This window comes from Dermacentor albipictus, chromosome 10, assembly GCF_038994185.2.
Source record: "Dermacentor albipictus isolate Rhodes 1998 colony chromosome 10, USDA_Dalb.pri_finalv2, whole genome shotgun sequence".
Classification (NCBI taxonomy): domain Eukaryota; kingdom Metazoa; phylum Arthropoda; class Arachnida; order Ixodida; family Ixodidae; genus Dermacentor; species Dermacentor albipictus.
Window position 1 is genome coordinate 43,444,462 of NC_091830.1, and position 16,896 is coordinate 43,461,357.

General features: G+C 43.1%; 1 long non-coding RNA gene across 1 annotated transcript; it reads left to right on the plus strand.

Annotated features, from left to right (window-relative positions):
* Positions 1–322: 322 nt before the first annotated feature.
* Positions 323–16,001, plus strand: LOC139050914 (uncharacterized). Its single transcript, XR_011509125.1, has 6 exons — positions 323–435; positions 2,066–2,092; positions 4,157–4,180; positions 12,355–12,381; positions 14,415–14,441; positions 15,870–16,001. It is a non-coding gene; the product is annotated as an uncharacterized lncRNA (long non-coding RNA).
* Positions 16,002–16,896: the final 895 nt, after the last annotated feature.

Genomic DNA, 16,896 nt, shown 5'->3' on the forward strand with positions numbered 1-16,896 from the left:
GAGCACAATGGTGTTCTTTACAGCATTCATCTTAATGTACATTTAATAATAGGACGCTGATGTCAATACGGCTCCATCACCTGACCTACATTTTCACCTTTTTTTGGCTGTTTAGAGAACAATGAATTTTTTATTGTTGCAGGTGCAGAGCTTGGGACGAGTACATACAGGAATCCCACCATTGTCGCGAATTTCGTGGGGAAGCCATAGCCACTCATTTAACTAGAATTTAAGGAGTATTTCAAGCCTCAAACAAACATATCGTCAGTCATCTGATATGACAACGTCTATGTATACGGAGATAGAGCACAGCATATATAAAGATGTGGCAACAAGTGAATGTCACTGCAGCCATGGCGATCATCGTTCAAATGTCAATGCTTTGTTTGTTGCTGCTCTCGGTGTCCTGCATCCCGGGGAGTGATGCTGCTGAACGTATGTAGAACTTCCCTACGCTATCATGTGTGTTGTGCAAAAAAAAAGGGTTAGCCAAGGGGCCCGGAAAATCGGGCCCCCCGGATAACTCCTTTTCATCTCGTTGATTTCCTAACGAGGTTTCCGAATACTTTGTTTAGCGCAAGACAACAGACACAAAAAATACGACAGGACAAGGCGCTACTCTCAACGGACATTATTTTATTGCGTCACTTCTTAATAGCCGAAACTAGGGGAACATGGGCAGTGACCACCATGTGGTGGAAACGCCAGCATCCGATCACAAGAGCGCACTCATGCGACAGAATAGAAAAAATCATATTCGGCTCTGTACGAGGTGAAGGAAGGCACACTAATGCACTGTGACCCCAATGACTGAAGGAAGAATGCTTGCGATAACTCTCGGGTGGCGGTGCCATGGCTCTTTTTTAAAATCGTAATATTATGGAACATGGGTGTGGTGGTTCCACCACATGGTGCTCACTGCGTATGTTGCACTAGTTACAGCTGTCCATCAAGGAGTGATGATATAAAATGACGTCCATTGAGAGTAGCGCCTTGTCCTGCCGTCTTTCTTCTGTCCTTTTGCTTTGCGCTATACAAAGTATTCATGTATTCGCACCAACCAGCCCACCACCGCAATGTGGTGAATGTCCCGAACCCGGCAACATTAACGCCTTCAGGTAGGACACGCAGGTTTATTGGCGAGTTGCCTTCACCCAAAACGATCACGTGCTCAGGACGCTTGCGCCAGAGCGAATGTTCTGTATCCACCGCCAAGGTTTGTGAGTCGTGGCGATGCCTAAAACTCCCATGGTTAGTTCTCGTAGTGACACATAAATTACCCGGAAAGTTAATCGGAAAACGGTGCCGCCGGTACCTCAATCGGTAGGGCACCGCACGCGTAATGCGAAAAACGTGGGGTCGTTCGCCACCAGCGGCAAATTGTTTTTTCATCCACTTCCATTTCCGTCAATTGGTCGTTTCTTATATCAGTTACTAAGCACAATTAATTTCCCGTGTGTCGTTCTTAGTGTCTTTGTTTGTTTCCTGTAACATTCCTGTCACAGGCCTGTAACCGGCCTGTTTGCTTCCTGTAGCAGGCCCGTCAGTTAACCCCCTTTCATCTCATTCATTGCATGACGGGGTCCTGAACCCGTCAACGTTGATGCCTTCAGGTAACACTGTGGGTTTATTTACCAGTTGCCTTCACCCAAAAAAATCACGTACCCATGACGCCTGCGACAGAAAGGATGTTCCAGATCCGCCGCCAGAGTTTGTGAGTGGTGGCGCTGGCTAACACTCCCAAGGTTCAAGTACAAAACATAGATACCCAAGAATGTGGACGGTAAGACGCCGCCCCGGTAGCTCCATTGGTAAAGCATCGAACGCATAATTTGTAGACGTAAGATCGTTCCCCACCTGCAGAAAGTTTTTTCATCCACTTTCATTTCCATTACTTATTATTTCATTATTTCAAATACTAAGCACAAGTATCTTCCCCGGTGTTTACGTAGGTGTCATTGGTTGTTGGCTTTTTATGAAATTATAAAAATGTTGGGCCGCACGGCTAATCTCTTTTCTTCTCCTTCATGACCAAATGAGAGTATTTTTTGCTTTTCATTTTCAGTACCTCCAGGGGCCATTATATACAAGCGTAAGTGTTTTAGGAATCTCATTTACACAATGTCGAGGTATATTCAATTTCTTCTGGCACAACCAACTTTTCTGAACCGGCACTTTCTAAACGTGGAGATTCATTTCTACGTTTTGTGTAATGGGAAAGATTTACGTAGCTAGGATGGTAGTTTGAACATTTTTTCTAGCAATGATTTCCCCAATATCTGCGTAGTAGCCAAACAGATGTGTGAGCTTGGTTGAGGTTTGCCTGGTGTAGTACTCACGCTCTAGTGACGGTGATGCATGACGCAGTGCCGAAACCGTGTTACAAGTTGCACTCTTTGTTAGGCGAACGTAGCGGCGAGCAAAGTCTACGATCGCGGAAAATCTTTACTGTGGGTCAAGTGCGTAAGCTTTAACGCATTTCTCTTCGAAATTTGTAGGATAATTGCTGGTACTCGAGTGCCTTCCAGAAGGTACTGCGCAATCCATGTCACGCATGAAATCAGATTATTTAGTGTTTGGCGAAAGCTTAGACAACAGACAGAATCAACGATAACACTCGAGCAGATTGAAATCATGAAGGCGCATCTCGCGCTGAGCGATGACGTTTAACATTCGTTAGCCGGTGGAAAGATGTCACGGGCGTAACATAAAGTAGGTACGTGTGTCACTGTACTGCTCAATTACTTTTCCTTGGCAAGTCAGTACTTGAGGAATGACACGAAATTGTAGCACGAAAACGGCCAAAACAGATTCACATCTCGTTTGGCTATCACCCCTGTTGTGGAAACCTTCCTTATGAGGCATAATGTCAAGGTGAGCTAGAGGTACAAGCAGTGTCGCCGAAAAATGCTGCAAGCGGTGCTATGTTACGACACGATGAACCACAACCAGAAGAAGGCTGTGAAAAGCTACGGGTTACCTGTTACGTTTTTCGCTCCGAAGAAGCTGTCTTGCCTATGCCCTCGAATCCCTAGACGTGCTGCGCAAAGGTTTAATTGTAAATACGCTAAATGCTGCGTGCAATCTTCCGTGACAGTGTTCTACCAGGTAACGCTAATTGAGGTTAATAATTCGCCGGACAGACCAGCCGTAGTGTGACCTGTAAAATTACAGATCACGCGAATAGTAAAAAAAGGTGTGACCGCGCATCCTTGTGCGGTCATTTTGCAGGTTTTGCTGATGTCATGCACATTTTTCTAAGGTGACGATGCTGAGTAGCAGTAGAGATCAAACCGCACGGCAAGTGCTTGATCATATTCATATCAGTGGTCAAGCTTGTGGGACTGCACAAATTAAAATACAGGGTTTGTCTAAAAAAGATGGCTTGTCATTTGCTCTTTGTCGCGCCCTGGTGTCCACAGTGTGTGCGGGTTAGGTATGTATCGAGCATTGTGCCTAAAGAGAAAGATAGTTGTGAGGGTAGTGCCTTCTTTCTGTCACCTTTCTTTTCGAGCTGTTTTGCACTGCAATAAATTATATTTCAGCATGCCATTATCATCACCTAACAACCATATACAGTAGTTAGTTGCTTTGGTTTGATAGATCATTAGGAGACTAAACTGGATAAACAAAAACAAAATATTTATTCGGCTATGTGAATTGCACAATACATTATTGCAGAAATCTTGCCTATGTGTACACGAGCACTCCATTAGCGAGATAAGCGGCACCTTAAGAGTTACCGAAATACTAGTTAATTTTGCACTGTTTTTCCTACTAAGACTGTGGAGAGTTGGCTATGCGTACATACACTGCTATGTAGAAGTGACCGTCTAATATATGGGGTTTTACGTGCCAAAACCACTTTCTGATTATGAGGCAAGTGACCGTCTACTGAGAAGAAGCAGGCCTCATTGTCGCATGCTCCCTCCAGCGACACTTTTTTTCTTTGACCGCAGTATGTACTGGGAGCCTCTGAGTTTTTGTGAGCTCCCGTCTTTATGGATCCTATGTCTGTTTATTGATTATAATGGCCTGTAAAACATAATTCATCTAGTTGGGAAGTACAGCGTTACCTTAAGAAAATACGAAAGATAGGATGAGCGACATATTTTGCAGAGGGAAATTACTTTATTGTCTTGTCTTATATTTGCAGCAATCATGAAGCCTGGTGTAAGACGTAAGTTTGAAAAGTCCCATTATCTTCCATAAGTAATTTTTTTTTCGCTTTCTGAATAGCAGTGTACTCTCGAAAAACTTAACATTTCGCTTTAGAATATGCGGTTTAACGTGCCAAAACTACTTCCTGATTACGAGGCACACTGTCGTGGAGGACTCCGGAAATTTCGACCACCTTTCCCGTACAAAAAATAATTGAGAAGGCATTGATATATCATTGGTCAATGTTTAGTTTTTCATTGACGAATTGTGAAAATTTTGTTGGAGAATTGTTGGGCTGACTGTTGAGTGACCTTGAATATTGGCTACGGAAATTTAATTGAAACACCATTGAATGTCTCAATGTTGAATAATTGTTAAGTTACGATTGAAATTCCTTTGCACTTAGGCGGCTCGTTGTGTTCATTTATTAAATGGTTGTTGCGTTACCATTGATGCTTCATTTAACTGACGTTTTGTAGTTCTGTTGACCTGTTTTTGAGTTATTGTTGTCACAGCACTGAAAAGTACTTTGTGGCCCAGTTGAGATGGCATTGAGATTTCAGAAGTTGCCATTGAAGTATGACTGACATTTCGTTGGGCTAGATGATGTTTTTTTCATATATTAAAATTACTTTGCCATTTACACTTGCATGCCCCGGTGCCTGCTCGAGACTTTCACAAACACAAACAAAAGCAAAGGAGATACCGATAAATTTGAAGTACCTTTATTTACACTAAAGATGCGTGCCCATGAAACAATATTGCAGTACATAAGGCACCACTACATTGAACCTTTAGACATAGGCTAGTACCCACAGCACCCTTAACAGTGTAAGTACATCTGATAAAACATATACAGATGAATTCAATGAAAACGATCATTGTGGTCTTCACTTGCGACTTAAGTTCATGACTAGAAGGCAAAGCGGCTCAAAAGGCAGGGCTTAAGCATACACTTTAAACAACCAACTTTGAACACATGAACACTTGAAGCTGCTTCCGTGTGAATACACACAAGACATCTGAATTCGTTACATTAAAATGTTTCGCACAATAATCCATCACAGGAACAGTTACGGCTGACTGTGTGAAGGCAAAATACCAAACTTGAAACAAATTACTTCACGTAAATATATACAAGCTTTAGCACACGTCTTTCATCGCGATTAAAATATAATGAAGTACCAATGTAGACTTTTCTGAGCTTTTTGTCTTCGAGATGTATGTATTTTCAGGTTGCCCAATTATTCTATAAAATACCATAACTCAACTTAGCTGTTAATTGATGAGACATCATTTAGAAAGTCGTCGGGCATGGTAAACACCTTAATCATGTTTCTGAGGAGCCAGGTTTGCAAGAACAGTACGCCATTTGTATATGTTAAAGTAAGGCACAAAAGAGTTTGTTGGTGGTATTTCCTCAATTTAGTGAGCTCAACTTCAGTTACATTTTCTGGACTTGCACAATGTTAATTAGAGCACTTTTTGGGGCCTTTTTCACTAAACCCAGCAACTAAGTGGTACCTCAGTCAATAAAGAAATAAGGCAAAGCTAAAACCTTGAACGATAAGAGAGAAAATAAATATTTAGCACAGAAAATGGTAGTAACATACGGCTAACACCATTCTAAAGAGCCTAATAGATGGTCACCTGCACTTGCAGTATCAAGTACCCCAGAAGTAGTCGTAAAGGATGAGAAAATGTTTCAATGACTGGACAGCCAGGTTGGTGAGACAGGAAAAAACGCAAAAAAATGCGTATACGAAACACCAATAACCTCAATTGCGCAGGTAAAATGTTATTTAAATGCTACCAGAATTTTATTGCGCAATACACATAAAAGTTGCAAAAAAAATGGGACAAAGCAGTAACAAAGATGGAGGGAGATACAGCACTCGTGTTGAAAAGAAATTACAAGTTATCTACATGCATATTTGAGCTCAAGACAATTTTTTCTCCAATATATACAAAAAGAGGCCATGCACTGACGGCATAAAAGAAGGTTCCTGCGCCTGGAGAAGGCGGGACAGTACAAAGCAGCGTCATGAGAACCGAAATCTAGAGCTTAGTATGTTCAAAATGTACGAATACTCGCATACCTACAGGTTTGTGACTTGTCATGCCTTGAATGCATGAAATTCATAAATCTCACACAAACGAAGTTACCATCACTCTTATTGGCTTCCTTAGGGGACTCCTTGAAGTTGAACTAGAAAAATGTGCATCAGTGTTAAAAACAGAGAAGACAAGACCCTATAGCGTTCTTCCAGAAATAAACAGCGCAAATATTTCATGTATCAGTTCTATGGACCCTTCGCCCATTCGGTGTACATTTATATTTGACAACCACCCAAACAGAGACGACAAGGATGAATTAAGGTAGGAACCCACATGAACGCTGTCTCAACAAGAAATTTATTGATGAAGACAAAGATTTGAAACACTATGGCCAACTTCACAAAGAAAAAGCTATGTATGTGCTGTAGAAACAGCCCGACAGAACATAAAAGGACCGAAAGACATGTCCTGTCGAACAAACCTGTGCGTAAGAAAAAAAAAACACATTACAACTGAAAGGTTTGTCCTGTAAGTGATATTAGAGTGAAATACTGCAGCAGCTCTTTCCCACTAAGGGTCACAGAAACCTTGCTTATGAATTTTCCTTCGTGATTAATAAATAATTCTTCCATAAGTCCTCTTGCGTTCTGGTCTTTATGATGAAACAACCGTTCTTTCTGCTCTATACCTCAACACCAGAGGAGTTCAAGAAGCAATATTTATTGATCACAAACAAAACAAATGCATAACCAAGTTATCTGTTGCCCTTAGTGGGAAAGACTTGCAGTTCTGAGTATTTCTCGTTGGGTAGTATCACTCATTGGACAAATATTTCGCTTTTTCGAAAGATTTATCTGATAGTTCTCGTTTTTCACGCACGTTTATTCTACATGACCTGAATTTTTCATATTTTTTCTTGTCGCTCGTGGCTGTTTCGGCCACGCATGCATGGCTCTTTACCTTTGTCAAGTTGACCAGCGTCTTTGACACCCCGGTCTTCAAAAATAAACTTAGGCGAACTTGCGCTCGTGTGTGCTCCTACCTATTTTGTCGTCCGCCTCAGTTCGCGTTGCTGTTTCCAGTACGCACTTATCACTAGGTTAGGCTGGTAAACATTTTCGCAAGCAAAACGAAATACCTCCCTCAGAAGGTAGCCCGTCCTTCACTATTAAAAGCCAGAGCAAATCGAAAGTTAGCCTTCACAACGACCATGTGGCAGCTACTACACCACAGAGCCGCACAAAAAATAGTTAAAAATGCCACTTGATGGAGAGTGACAACCGAGATGCGAGCTTGCTAGTGAATCAGCCACATATCAACGGGTGTCTCTTGAAGGACGCCAAGCTGCTCTTGACGTAGAACGCTTTAGAATCTGGGCATTCGCTGCATGCGTAACCTGCGAGAAAGGAATGCGGACAGAAAATGAGATTGCGCGGATTCAGAATCTGCCACCACACACTGCACATAACTACGCACAAAATAGAAGTACGCACTATACTGGGAAGTAAAAATGTGCGACTCTTTACGAGTGCTGTCTAGAAAAGGAAGGAATGGGTTGCTACGGTAAATGTTAGCTAAGACACGCACAGCGATGTTTCACAGCGGGGAGAAATATTCCCGGCTCTCTCGAAGAACCAAAGACCACGCGACAGTGAATAGCCGATACCAAGCAGATATCGAATCTTTGGGTAGAAGTCCAGCAGCAGGAATGACCTAAAGATATGCCCAGAGCGATGCGAGCGTGACCGTGCCTATACGAGTGAGAAGATGCACCGCTTCTTTGAAGCTAGCCGCTCCGGCGTGTCTCCGATCATCCCACGCGATTTGTGTGCTGAAAGTCGCGTACACGCCCTTGCGCGTTTTGCGCGGTAGCGTCTGTGCAATGAGCTGGCTTCATACACGCGTCATTCTTCACTGCGCGAACAGTGCTCGAGGTGACAACGCGCTTAGTGGCGCCCCTTTTCGCTTCTGCAAGCAACGCACATTCGTATAGGTCCAGCTCAAAGAGGCAGCAGAGAACGGTGGCATGTTTCCGTTATCCCCAATTAAAATTGTACAGTACGCCTTCAACGGAAACGTGCCACGCTAGATAAAGATGCTTACTGCGGTAGTTTTGGTGGTGATAGGCGATAAGGCGAGCCCGTCGGCGTCTGTGTTCTTTGGCGACGTCGTCACCACACCTCTGTTCATTTGGGCGGTGTATCCGTGTACAGTCACCGCGTGGAAGCTGCGACTAAACGGTTGGCCGTTCTCCGCAGATACCAAAGAGGCGAAATATATTTGGCCGTGCGCCGCATCATTAGGCGCAACCTAAATCGAGTTGTGCTTAACTGCTACGGCACAAAAGGTGATCACACTAATGGTATCGTATACGATGAGCCACTACCGATTAAAAAAATATATTTACGATGTCCTACGTGCAAAACCAACACTCTGATTATGAGGCAGGTAATTGTAGAAACTCCGTATTAATTTTGACTTCCTGGAAATTTTGACGTGCATACAATGCACAATGCACGAGCGTTTTTGCATTCAGCTCCTTTGGAATGCAGCTGCTGCAGGCCTCATATCCATGACCTCGATCCCCAAATTGCCATGGCGGCCACCATAGTTACGAAATGCGTAAGCGTGGCATGCAACACCGCCTTCTGGTACGAGTGTGGTACAAAAGCAGCAGCTGCACACCTGCTGCACTATTATTTGTCGCGGTTCTCCTAAGCTCGTTGAGTCTGCCTAAATACCTTGAAAGGCAGCGCGCCTCTCACGCATCGAAACGCGATAACAAGCGCTTAGAACTCCCACGTGAGCCCCTATGAAAGGTGGCGTGACCCCTGTACAAAATTATCACTGCTCAGCGAAGCTGATCCTTATGTTCCAACTGTGTTCTCTCATACAAATTAGGGAAATGTCATTAGACAGGAACAAATGAAGCAATGGAATTTCACGCATGTGGGGCGCCGCTGCCTCTTCGCCTAGTGTTGTTTCAATCAAAGTGACGGCGGCAGCGAGCGTTAGTATCGCGCGCTTTCGCTACGGGGCATACGGTTTGCTTGAAGAAAGTGAACGGAGTGCTTAACACCTCACGCTTGTCAATGTGAAAATATAAAAGAGGCTACGTGCCCAAGCAAACGAGATTACTTACCCATCTGCAGAAGTTCGGCTGCGACTGTTTCGGGGTGCCTTCTCTCCAACAGGCATCATGACCTCGGCTGCGTAGCTCTTCAAAACATCAGTCGAAGACTAGTAGCTGGGTCAGCCAACTACTTCAACGGATAAACGTCCCACTTATCGTCGTTAAAGCATTTCACTAAAATGTGCTTCATGATGTCCGAAACGAAAAAATGCTTTCATCAAAATGCACGAGGCGTGACCCACCACAGAACGGCAACGAACTAACATAGTCCGAAAGCCGTTCACAGCTTCACTGTCGCATGGAGATATAAAAACCTTCTAAACACAAAATACCCGCACGGAAAAACCACTAATTAATTAGTAATCATTTTTCATCCACTAAGCTTCATAAAGTTTAAGAACGACCTAATTTGTAGCGTAAACAATAAATGCTACGACCAAAATATGCGACTGCGAAACTAGCGGTAACGATGTGCACTGTTGCAAAAGTGCGCTCAATATGAAGCTACAACGGTTGCAACCGCGTGCGCGCACACAAACATACACCCGAACGCTACCTTGACATTCGTAGCGCCACCTAGAAATATATATTACTGCTATTTTTTTTATTTTTACAAAAGTAAAGCTACTAGAATAGTTTATAGCACCTTTGCAGATGAAGAGGTGACAAGTAAGTTATGATAAGAGTTCATTACGTATATTTCATTTCCCTTAGGTGTTCTTCTATTTAACTGAACATACGGGACCTGTCCTGCAGGCTTGAGAGACTAGAGGACGACAGTTCGGCGAGGCTTATATATATCGCATGCTTCTTGCAAGGCGAGAGTCGGGAGCAGCCACAGATACACCAATTAGCTGCGATGCTGTTGCGGCTGTTTCTGAATCAGAAGCTCTTTAAAGTCAATGGTTTCAGCGGCTGCGCGCTGCGATTTCAAATCGTGTTCATTGTTTGATCTAGTACCACGGCCATTGGATAAAAAAAAGCTATATGTACTTTCCGGACAGGGGGTGCGTCGCAGGAAATTCGAAGATCTCTCACGTGTATGTTTGCAGCGTGTGCGCGCTTGCATCCTACGGTTCCCACAGCGCGTCGGATGCTCCAAGGTGGCGTCGTCGCGTGTCGGCGCCTGTCTTATCGCCAGCCGCGCTGCCGCCGTGTCAACATTTGGGGAACTCCACATGCGCGTAGTCACCGTGTTTACGAGTGAACTTCGCATTCTTCTGCTCCGCGAAATGTGCTCACTTTGGATCGTACCAATTTATATGTCATTTATTTTATGTTAAAACGACGATGGCATTTGTACACCGGCGAAGAACTAAATCGTTATGAACTTGGGCGGTCATGAAGCTAGTCTAACGCTGTAGTTTTTACAGAGCGAAAACGGCTACGAAAGTGGGGCGGTCCCGGAGATAGGCGCTTGAAAGCGCCAGTTGTAGCGACAGCACGAGAAAGTGGCATGCTACGCACGCGCCAAGCATTTCGGAACTTACTGGCTTTCGAACGATAGGAGGATGCGCGCGTTCGTGGGCTAATGGTTAGAGCAACGGGCTCGACGGCTGACGTTCAGTGCCACTCCATCGGTCGCGCATTATTTTGGTTTTATGAAAACGAGGCGAAAGAAGAACCTACCTGCCGCAAAGTGACAGGAAAGAGGTTGGAACGCTTCGCTATAAATTTTTGGAATGTCTTCAGATGCGAGTCCTAATTATTGAATACTAGACAGAACTGCTACACAACAAAAAAACTACTAAAATCAATACAAATTACCGAATAAATTGTTTATTGAGAACACTCAACGGTAATATTGTGCAAGTGTTGAGCGAACTCAATTGCTTTTGAACATTTGCAGAAGTATGTTGTTTCAAGAATACCCCAACAATATATCAGTGGTTAATCAACAGTCATTTTCGCATGGGGTGGTTCTTTAACGTGCACGTAAATCTAAGTCCTTTAGCGTATCCTCATTTCACCCCCATCGGAATGCGGCCGCCCTAGCAGGGATTCAATCCTGCGACCTCTAGCTCAGCAGCCCAACACCATAGCTACCTAACGTTACCCATATCGACATTTTTGGATCCGTACTGCAACAAAAGAGTGCCTCGTCTGCACTTCCAACAGTTCTTCGAATGTTTTCCGTCATAAACGGGTACAAAGTTTTCGGCATAACCAATAAAAAAGTAGAGAACGAACATCGCGCGCCGATTTAGTTTTTTTCCAGAACTCGGTTTGAACCAAATAGCCTAACGGAAAGCTGATGAGTAGAAGGCGAAGGAAACGTTTTGCGTGAAGCTGCAAGGCAATTTTCGCCCAGACGCCATGAAGATAGCTACGTCGAGATGTTATTTAAAATCTTACCAAATCAGGGTTTGCTTAACTCAGATGCGTGTCTATTTTTCTCTTCATCGGCGTGGATAAGCGGAAGCGGAATACGTAGCTACAGCAAGCAGAGGCCACCGTGCTGGTCTCACATTTTATACTTCATGATGCGGAATACAGTAGTGTATGGACTGAACAGATTTTTTAACTTCTTTATCCATTTGTTTTAACGTAGTAAACAGAAATATCAGTAGTCATGAAGGTATTACCACAAAAACAAAATTAATTAACCACACAATCACAGAAAGTACAAGCGCATTGTCGACACGCGAGATTGTACACCTCAAAATACAGTGAAATTTCATTTGGTATCTTATGGTAACGGATTATAACCAAATGTAAAGGATATTTAAACAAATCTGCCAAACGTTTAGAAAGAAACGGAGAATGCAAGCCGCTAATGTATGGCGCATTGGACATGTATTTATTTACATTTCTCTGCACATGGGCTTCCATCAACTTATTTCGTCAACTTAGAACTATTTCATATGACTACTATGCTAATTTTGCACGTTTAGGCTGACACACATCACAGCGAAGCCTTTGATTCTAGACCCATCAGTGAACATATTGACAAAGTTATTTCAAAACGAGGGAATCATTCACTTGTTGTTTTTTTTTTTCAGTGCCACCGGAAATGCTGGGAAGAAGAGGTATCAATTTTAAGATTGTTCACTTATATCTACAAAAAACACATTATAGACGCAAAAACATTTTGCGTCTATAACATACCCACTGCTTTAAATCACTAACCCGTTATTATAGAAACTTCACTTGATGTCTTAGATTAATGAAGTACCAAGCTTGTGGGCGTGGTTGATTATACCGAATTCAAATCGCGCACAAGCTCCGTAAAATGATCTAAGCCCTCTACGTCCCACTAAAGGAACTGATGTAAGAAATGGGTAAAGAAAATGCCAATGTTGGTGAAACTTTTCTAATGGCTATTCCGAAATATTTGAAGAGAAAGGATCATACCAGCTTTAAGGAGAAGCATACCCTTCTAGCAAAAGAACATAGACCCAGCGTACTATATTAGGTACACATGGGTCCACTTTATTTATTTATATATCAATATTTGCTTATACTACGGCATTATATTATGAAAATAATCTTAAAAATTAGCTTTGCGAAGCAAGTACTGAGCTTGATAGAAAAAAGGCGACGTGCACTGTTGCACTTCCTATGTCCCGTACTTTTCCGATTTTGACGATGAATAGATCAGTTGCCTCATGCTGCCTTGAAAAATATAGCTACACAGCTGTTGCTTTGGCAGACCTTTCAGAGCAAAATGGAATACTAAAAAAAAGAAAATGTTTGTTTTTATTTCTTTAAAAATAGTGCTGTGCTTTTATATACAGGCCGCTGACCAGTTAACTGATGAATGGTTGCCTTGGCAGTCTAAATCGCGCTCTAATTAGGCTAGGCTACTTAAGACATTGCGAAACAAAAACAAACCATCTATTTTGTAGTACCTTTCTAACACGAAAGCCGCTTCGGAATTCCTAACTTGCGCCATGAGCTGCCTGAAAATGTCATCACTGGTGTAGTGTATTTAGGCACCAAGGGCGCTATAACGTAAAACTATTCCAAACTTTTCTATTCCAATTCTGTTATCAGCCCTCCATGACTGGTCAAAAACTTTTTTCGACCACGCCCACTTCGCCTGTCTGTCACGCGACGTCGCGAAAACGGCGATACCTCCTCATCTGATACGATGTGTTTCCACTGTTTATGGATGATTTGACAGAAAAAGGAAAAACAGTTATTTCTGATTCGACGCCTTTCCGCCATTAGCCCTCGGCTATTGGTAAAAAGTTTTCGGGCTGCACTCACTTCACCTGCCTGTCACGCGACGTCACAAAACCGCAACAACTCACCGCGTGAAAGTGACGTGTACGCGATAAAGATGCAATATAATGCCGAACAAAACTGAATTCTCTTCGGAATAGCCGCAGGCTGCCCCGTTCCGAAAGGAATAAAAGATGGCTGCCGCCGATCACGCAGACCCTGGCTACTCGCACCTGCCGGAGAGCATGGGTTTATATGCGTGTAATAAAACTTTTTGCGTGGCCGTGTAACGTTTTCGAGCACTTTTGGCACATTTACCACCTCATTCTGCCAACTCTTTTGCTGAGGGTCAGTTTTAACCTCATTCTTAAGCTTCCGTTGCATGCCGCCGTGATTTTCAACCAGCCACCACGAGCTAAGTAAGGGAAAGCCGGCCAATCGCACGCGCCGGCACCACCCTCTTCATCCGGTTATCGATTTTAAGTGCACTGGCTCTGCCCCAGTGAGTCCCTCTCCACTTGAGCGTTCTCGTCGCCTCTTGTCAGCCAATTAGATACGACAAGCCGCTCAGTTCAGGCAACATTATTCGTTTTTCAAGCAAACAAAAGTGACCTATGAACGAGGAGAGCGTTTGATTGGTTTGTTCCGACAACTCTGCGGGTAACTGCCCAGTGCTTGCGTCAGTGGTTACGCAAATTTGATGTCAAGAGATTAGAATAGAAACATAATGGAATAGTTTTACGTTATAGGGCCCCAAGATGGCCAAAGCTAAGCTTGGTAGGTGAGAATTTACTTATGAAACATAACAGGTTACAACCATATTACATAAAATGTCAGAAGCAAGCAAGCCAATATTATCGTAGCCTAAAATGTATGATATGTTCGCTACTTCTAGGAACACGACGGCTCATTCCACGTTAAGGTACGTATTTAGAAAACTGGCAGTGAGCTCAAACCGCATAATGGGATTAGCAATTTGCATCATGCACTTCAGAAGCATCAATCTTAATTACTTGTGCGCGAGATGCTTTCCTTTGGTGGAGAAGTTGCTCGTATTCACGCTGGCAGTCCGTCTGGCAAGATTATCCCGTATTGTAAAATCCAAATTAGTTTTTTCATCCTACACTCTAAGAACAGTTTACACCCTTTGGCTTGCCCCTTCTGCCACACAAAAATAATCGTCATCTGCCTTGATGCGTTTCCTTTCTTTATCGCTGCGAGCCCGGAACAGTTTACACCCTTTGGAGTGCCCCTTCTGATAACGCGCGTGCCGTTCGTCACTGGAAAGTTCCGGGCTTGCAGCGATAAAGAAAGGAAACGCATCAATGCAGATGACGATTATTTTTGTGTGGCAGAAGGGGCAAGCCAAAGGGTGTAAACTGTTCTTAGAGTGCATACGAATAATAAAAACTCACAAGGTATACCCATACGCCCTTGTTTATAAAATATATTTTCAGTTATTTCGTAGACATTTGTTGGCGACAAAATTAGATGTAGCCTTTCAAGTATTTTTGCATCGATAAAGATATTCTTCTACCACTCCTTATTTGAAACGCGGTTTCAAAAAAAGAAATTCGAAATCTGTGCTTCATTTTTGTATAGCCGCAGTGTTTCCTCTTTTAAAGCGATCATTTTGCACTTACGCGATATAGACATATGCAAGGTGTCCCAGCTTATTTTAGCCAAAGTTTAAAAATATGGGAATGACACGTATCTGGTTAGAACCAAAGTAATGTTGTTTGCTGTGGCTTTGAGATACTCAAATTATTTTTTTTTACTCCATCTGATCAGAAATTTAATCATTAATAGTTATTGACCTTCTCAAATATTATAATTGGATTAAAAGTGTAAATGAGAGAATTGCAGAGAGACATGAAATACTTCCGAAACATCTTTCGGTTTGCCCAGTACTTGCTGCATAAAAGTGATTTTTCCGAGCGTGAAAGAAGCCCGAAAATGCACGAAAAATTACCGTGCGACGGGATGCTCGAGCCACATTGCGTGTGTTTTCGGGCTTGTTTCATGCTCGCAAAAACACATTTATGCAGCACGTATTGACCAACATAAAGCTCTATGGGGAGTTATTCATGTCGCGCTACAGTTTTTCCATTGACACTTTTCATCTACTAATATTATTTGAGTGGAATACAAAATTAGGACTAAGCATGTCATTCTACAGAATTAAAGGATAGTTTAAGTACCTCCAAGTGAAGGCAAATAGCATCACTTTTGTTTTATGGGGCTACTTGGAATTGGCATATGTTTTAACTTTGGCGAAAGTTAGCTGGGATACCCTGAAGATTGATAATATTTGAGTTCAAATGTACTGTCTTCTTTTTTAATTCTGCAGCAGGCTAGACATCAAGATAATGAACAGCCTAGAAGCAGCAGCCCCATGTGACGCACAATTTTTTGAAGACTTGGTGCCGCAGTCTGCAACAAACGTGCAACAATAAAGGTGTCGCTGCATTTACGGCGAGCGCTACTGATAATATTCTATGTGCATGTGTTATCTCGATGCATTTGACACTTTGAAAATTCGGCTAAAGTTTTTATTCTTCAATTGGCTACAGTTAAGGTCAATGCGCAACAACACACCTGATTGGTTGGTCCGGACGTGGGTGGCTGAACGCAATATGATAGGAGTGTTTGAGCTGGGCGTTCCTGCAGCGAGTGTCCCCTCCTCACAAGAGCATTATCTAGATCAGCAGTGCGCGTTGGTGACGTCATGCACAAGAAAATGAGAAAGTAATTGGGGGCCTGCGATATATGCGAGCGGCCCATACGCTGGAGAGACCTGTGCACAGTTGCAGCGAACACATGTGAGGTCAGCTAAGAAATGTGGAGGAAGCGAAAGGTTGGTGTCTTGAACATTGATATATATACGGTCTTAAACCAGCGGTTTGCTAAGATAACACCTCCTTTTGGGCTAGATCAAGTCAGCTGGTCTGCAGTTCCCATTGCGAGGACCAGTTGTACCAATGACCACACTTTTTCAACTTATCCAACTATTTGTACACCAAGCTTTAGTTTGTGGGAGTGCCACTACGTGGCGTAGCGACGTTAAACATTTCAAACTTCCCGCGGTGACGTTTGATGACGTCAGCTAAAGAAAAATGGAAGAATAAAAGCTATTCCTGCGCATTCAGCTTCGCCACAGAACGTATCCCACCAAGGGTTATCAGTATTTTCGATAAAGAGTGGCCGCTGGTCGGCTGGAAATTGTCATTCGGAGAACCGTTAGACGCGACGAGGCAAACGCAGCGGTAATTGATTCCAGGTTTTTCAGAGACACCCCAAAAAGCTTCCGCGGTATTTTTTTTTCTTTTCCTTCACATTTTTAATGCTGCGAAGTCAAAGGGCTGGGATAATCGTCG